Consider the following 6352-nt stretch of genomic DNA (forward strand, 5'->3'; position numbering starts at 1 on the left):
AAAGCGCGCCTGAAGCTCTGGGATTTGAACCCAGAACCTCAGGCTTTGAAGGCAAGCGTCTTACCAACTGAGCTACGGAGAGTCTCGAAAGTTATAAGCTATATCTCTGCTATATAAGTTGTTCAATTAGGAGTGCTAGTTTACAAATTTATTAATAATTTTATATTTCAAAAACCACTCAACCGATTTTAATGAAATTTGGTACACATATAGTAAATACTTAACTCTTTCGACTTAACTTATCCATAAGGGTGAAATCATCCCCTATTTCTTAATATTCATAAAAAAATAAAAAAAATTATCAGAAAAATCTGAAACTTCAAAAACAAGCGAGTTCAACTTAAAATTTCATGAAAATAACAAAATTTTCAAAAACTACCCCAATCATCCCTTATCTTAAAACTCTTATATCTCGAGAACTATTGGAGCTTTTTTGCTGAAATTTGGTATATAGGATCAGTAAATATTAAAGTATTTTTTAAAATCATAACTTCCGGTCCAACCCTTAAGATGACCTTGGAATAGTTTTTTGTTAATATCATCCCCATTTTTTAAGATATTCTTTTGAAATTAAAAATGAATACTTATATCAATGTCTTTAACAATTCTGTAAAGTTTTAAAATTATCCGATGAATAATAGTGAAAATAACGTGATTTTTACTGAATTTCTCTAATATCGTTCTTAATCACATCATAGGCTAAAAATTTCTCAGAAACCACAACCACATAACAAATCGCGTTTGTAACAGCTTTTTGAAAATCCATATTGATAATTATATCGTTCTTTGAACCAGAAATATTTGTCAAACTCTTTGTTGTATCAATGACATAAATAGGTCTATTCGCTAAAAATTCTTTAGGATTGTAATACATTTCCTTATTATTACAGTAAACTTTCTTAAAATCTTGATACATCTGATACATGATTCTGAAAAGACCTCCGGAAATGTTTAAATTTTGTAATTCATCTGGATAATAAGAACCGTTCAATTTTACTCTGATATTTTTTACATCCAAACTATCAAACTTTGAAGGATTTCTTTCTTGATTATTCTGTCTATCTGTTTGAAAACCTATAATAACGAACTTGGGATTGAAGATATTTCTATAAATGTTTGTAATATCGAACGAATAAGTTGTTCCGGAAATACCTTTTTGTTCAATACATTGCCAATCTAGAAAATTAAACATAATGTTTTGACTTTTTGTAATTTCATCAATCAACCTTATTTTACTCGTGATTTTATAATCAATCATTGGAACTCTAATAAAAAAATCTGTAATTGTTATTTTTCCATCAACAGGCATAACATTTCCAGTTGCAGTCTTCAGAATCACATCATCGTCTTCTGCTCTTATAAAACTTAGATAAAATCCTCCTTTATAGATCGGAATAGTAACATTTTCAAAAAATCCTAATCCAAAATGAGATAAATTTCCAGCTGCTTCAAAAACACCAAATTTAAAATCTGATTCAAAGCCATTAGAAGTTTGAGAAATAACATCACTTTTTGAATACGAAATAGTTCCTTTAATTGTGCTTAATTGGCCACAGTTTTCGACTTCTTCTATCAATTTATTGTGTTTTCTTACTTCAATCTTAGAAAATAAAAACGGTATAAAATTATCGATTAATCTAACATTATCAGTTCCAAGATATGCTTGACCATCTTGTTTTGTTAAAGTTCCAGAAATATAAAACTGGAAGTTAGACGAGCAAAAGTTATCTCCAAAATCAATATTAAACTCAGTTCTTTTATTCGGTTCATTCAAATGTTGTTTACTAATTGGATAGAAATTTTTTAAACTCCGCCCTTTCAATATCACTAGCATATTTTCTGTAGTCCGCCATTTAATAAGAGAAAATTTAGAAATTTTAAACATCGTGTATCATTTTTTCATCGATCTAATGTACGTTTTTATAAGAAAAGATATAAATTTTAGTAAAATAATTAAAAAGATTAGAGTCATTTTTAATGATCTACTTCGTCATATTCAGGATTCTCTTCCTTAAATTTTGCGATCTCGGTCACATATTTCAATAAAATTTGCACAGGATAGTAACCGCTATCTATAATATTGTTCCAATCAACTGTATCTTTATTTTCATCCAAAAACTTTATACTCAAGTGTTGATAGAGACAAAGAACAGACATATGATCTTTTAATTGATAATGTATATTTTCTTGAATGAACTCTGGGGACAGAGTTTGATATTTAGCAATGTTATACCAATTCAATTTGTTTACGTATAATCTCATCATATCTTCGGATAATTCATATTTTTGAGAAATGTCATCCCAATGTTCTTTTTTCAAATCTCTTTCGTGTTGCATGATAAAAAGATCGAAAGCACTGTAATGTCCCGCCATCTCTATTTATTAGGGAAAAAATTTCAAGTTTTTGTAAATTGGCTCTTTTTTGAGTTACATTCAGCACATTTTCCAGAAATTCTCTTAACTCCGTTAATGTTTGCATAGTATTTTATATCGTTTGTGGCATTTTTCTCTTTGCACCTCACACAGTATATGAGCGCCATTTACAAAAGAAAAATTTAAATTGAATCATCGTAACCACCTACTCCATTAAATCTGTTGTCGATGTTTTCAAAAGTTTTATCGACATCTTCTTTAAATTTATTAAAGTTTTCTTCTAGTTTATTTAATTTGTTATGAAGTAAAGCTTGATTAATAGCTACTCTTTTAGAAACTTCACATTTTTCTCTATAGGTTTCATTAAAATCCTCTTGAAATTTATTGACTTTTTCAATAAGATCGGCTTTATATAGATTGAAATTTTCCTCAAAGTTTGTAAATTTTTCATCACAATTTTCTATAGATCTTTTACTTCTCGCTTCAAGTTTTTCATAGACTTCTGTTGTAAAATCTTTAACATGCTGTTTATGATTCTCATAATTTTGTTTTAGTTCATTAAACATTTTAATAGGATCTTCTAATTGAATCATTACAACAACATCAAATGGATTAATTCCTTTACTAACACCGCTAATTCTTTTTCCTTTAAAATCTAAGGCATTTTTAACATTCGGATCATGTAAATCAACAATATCGATGTTTTCTGATAATTTTAGAGGTTTTAAAATTTGTTCTTTAACAACAACATCATGTTTGTCAATACCAGGTCGAACACCGACAATTCTTTTTTTATTAGCCAAACTAACATAATTCTTTTCAACTTTGATCGCTTCAGTAATTTTATCAGCTTTTTCGATATGAGACATTAAATTGGTAAATAATTTTTTTACACCATCATCAACTTCTTTTTCCAATGTTTTTATTTTATCAGCAACTTCATTTGAACTCATGAAATTTGCAAGTTTGTTATCATATTCTGCTTTAAAATCTTCAATCTCGACAGCAAAACATATCTGAATCTGGAAGGTTTTGTAATAAATTTTCTAACTTGTTATCAAACTCATTTCTCAAACTATCAAAATTCAAACTATTATCTACATTTTGAATAATTTGTGTTCCAAATACGTCAAAAATATTTTGTGAATCCATATTTATTAAATAATAATTTGTTAACAACTTCTTTAAAATCTTTACCAGTACTCAGTTCATTCAAAACAAAAACACATAAATGACCACAAATTGGGGGATCTTTATAGTCTTGAATCTGAGAATCATTGTAGTAGACGCTTGATTTTTTCAAATATTTAATCAATTCTATAGGTGGTTTGTCCTCAATTCTTCCATACGAATCAAAATAACATGCATTCTTATCATTTTTATAATAACAAATCCAATGCGTTCCACTTCCCATAATCGAGTCTAAATTCACAATTCCACATTCAAATTTCTTAACTTTTTCAGGTAATGTATCTCTCATGAAGATTCCTCTAAAATGTTTAATATTTTTGCAGATTTCTTCCAATTCCCCGAATGTTAAAGGTTTAAATTTTTTTTTCAATGTTTGATTTCACGTAATTCAAAGTTTTTTCATCTAATCCAGATCCTGTAACATCTTCCAACTCTTTATCTAACCAATTTAAAATGTTTCGAACAATAGGAATCACATTCTTTTTAACGATTGGAGCAGCTTTACGAACATAAGGAACAACATTTTTAACAACTGGAATATTTTCTCCAAAATCTAATAAATCTTTCAAAAGACCACCATTTTTAAGTTCTTTCAACTGATTATAAGAAAATTCTATTCTGGTTCCTTTATTGTTTTTCTTATGTTTTTAGAGTTTATTGTATTGTCTATTTGTTAAAAATATCTTATCTTCGCCATTTTTTAGTTGATCTATTTTAAATTGAATACTAACGGGTATTTTCTTCTTAAAAGCGGATTTTATTTTTTCTTTCTGATTTTTGCTGAAGTTTACGTTCACCTCCATTTATATAGTTAAAATTTCAAGTTCTCTTCGATTCCCATTCCTAGTTTTCTCTTCAAAAACATTGCTCCAGCTGTTGGAATCGCAACAAATCTTTCACCTAAACTAGCATCTTTTGATAAAAATCTATCCATTGCTGTATCTTGCAAAACTTTATCTGCTATATGTCTGGAATTTGTGTCTCTATGTTTTGCATAAAAAATATCGTGTTCCTTAGCAGCTTGATCTAATTTATTTATACCAGGATCTCCTCTTTTTAGTCTTTTTTCGAGTTTTGTGCCAGGCCCCAGATACTGATAAGTTGGTACGTGTAATTCAAAAGGTAAATTGTTGATAAAATCATTCAAAAGTCCGCTACCTTCAATCATAGATGAACTTATTGCCGGCAAAACTCGTTTTAAATATTTAATTCCATCAGGTTTTTCAATCATTTCATCAAGTTTGTTCGAAATAAAATCCTTAATCGCTTTCTTTTCGTTCAAAAAATTGTTGTTTCCAGCCTTTTCTTGAGCATAAATATAATTAATAATTCCATCGAGTTTTGTCAAATCGTTGATATATCTGTACTCAATCTTATTATCACTGTATTTTCTTACACCTGATCCTTCGATTCGTTTTTCCCAAATTGGTTTAATCAAATTGAGATATTTTTTACCTTTACTTGACTTTGGTTTCTTAGTTGATGGATCATTATTTTTGTAAATTGAATCAGATTTCCATAAAATTTCTGTATACTTTTTCAAGTCTTCTTCAGAATATAAACCGTCTTTTGGAACATCAGTGCCTGTTAATAATCTCCATAAACCTTGAGTTCCTTTATATGTTTTATCTTCAATAATTATATCATTATGTTCAAAATTAACGGGTAAATTTCCAATCATAAAACTTTTCTTTTTTTTTATCCCAATACAAACCAAATTTATCATCCTTTGCTCTAGGAAGGAATTTTTTACCAATTTTACCAATTATTATATCCGTTGTTCCAGGACTTATTGGTTCAACTATGGTAGAGTCTTCAATGATTCGAGGTCTAAATGGTGTTGAAGATGGTAATTTTGGCAATTCAAACTCTTCTACTTCAGATTCTGGAATCGAAATATCGGCAAATTGTCGTACAACTGGAACCAAATTCATTAAATTTTGATTATCGCTTAAAACATTTTCAATTTTGCCCTCAACATTTTTTATTGCAGAAGTTACAGGTTGATTAATTTTTTGAATAAGTTCTTGTTCTTCTTCATCCATTCGAATCTGTTCTTTAAATTCTTTGATTAATTTCTTTTCGATTTGATCAAGTTTTTTTCGCTTCTTCAGAAGTTACGTTCGCCATTTATTTAGGAAAATTTTGAAACGTGGAACGTAAAAACGTGAACGTGGAACGTAAAACGTGAACGTGGAACGTAAAAACGTGAACGTGAAACGTAAACACGAACGTAAAACATGAACGTGAAACGTGAAACATGAACGTGAAACATGAACGTGAAACACGAACGTGAAACACGAACGTGAAACGTAAACACGAACGTAAAACATGAACGTGAAACGTGAAACATGAACGTGAAACACGAACGTGAAACGTAAACACGAACGTAAAACATGAACGTGAAACGTAAACACGAACGTGAAACATGAACGTGAAACATGAACGTGAACGTGGAACGTGAACGTGGAACGTGAACAGATTTACCGTTTTTCTGTTATTTTCATAATGTAAATAAAAATTAAAGATAATATAAAAATAATTGTAACAAATATTTTATCAAGTAGATTTGTCAGACCACTGAGCAGCATTTATATTAGAAAATTTATTCAGATATTTACCATTTTTAGTCTTCAAAGTTAGATTAATAGTTAAAAATCCGTAGTCTTCCTTCCAAATTTTATCACATAACTCAATAAAGTGGTTAAAACTCATATCAGATCCCACATAATTGTTATAAATCTTTCTCGAATAGTGATCATCTTGCTTAAAAATACACAACATATTC

This window comes from Homalodisca vitripennis, unplaced genomic scaffold (genome assembly GCF_021130785.1).
Source record: "Homalodisca vitripennis isolate AUS2020 unplaced genomic scaffold, UT_GWSS_2.1 ScUCBcl_4071;HRSCAF=9991, whole genome shotgun sequence".
Taxonomy (NCBI): domain Eukaryota; kingdom Metazoa; phylum Arthropoda; class Insecta; order Hemiptera; family Cicadellidae; genus Homalodisca; species Homalodisca vitripennis.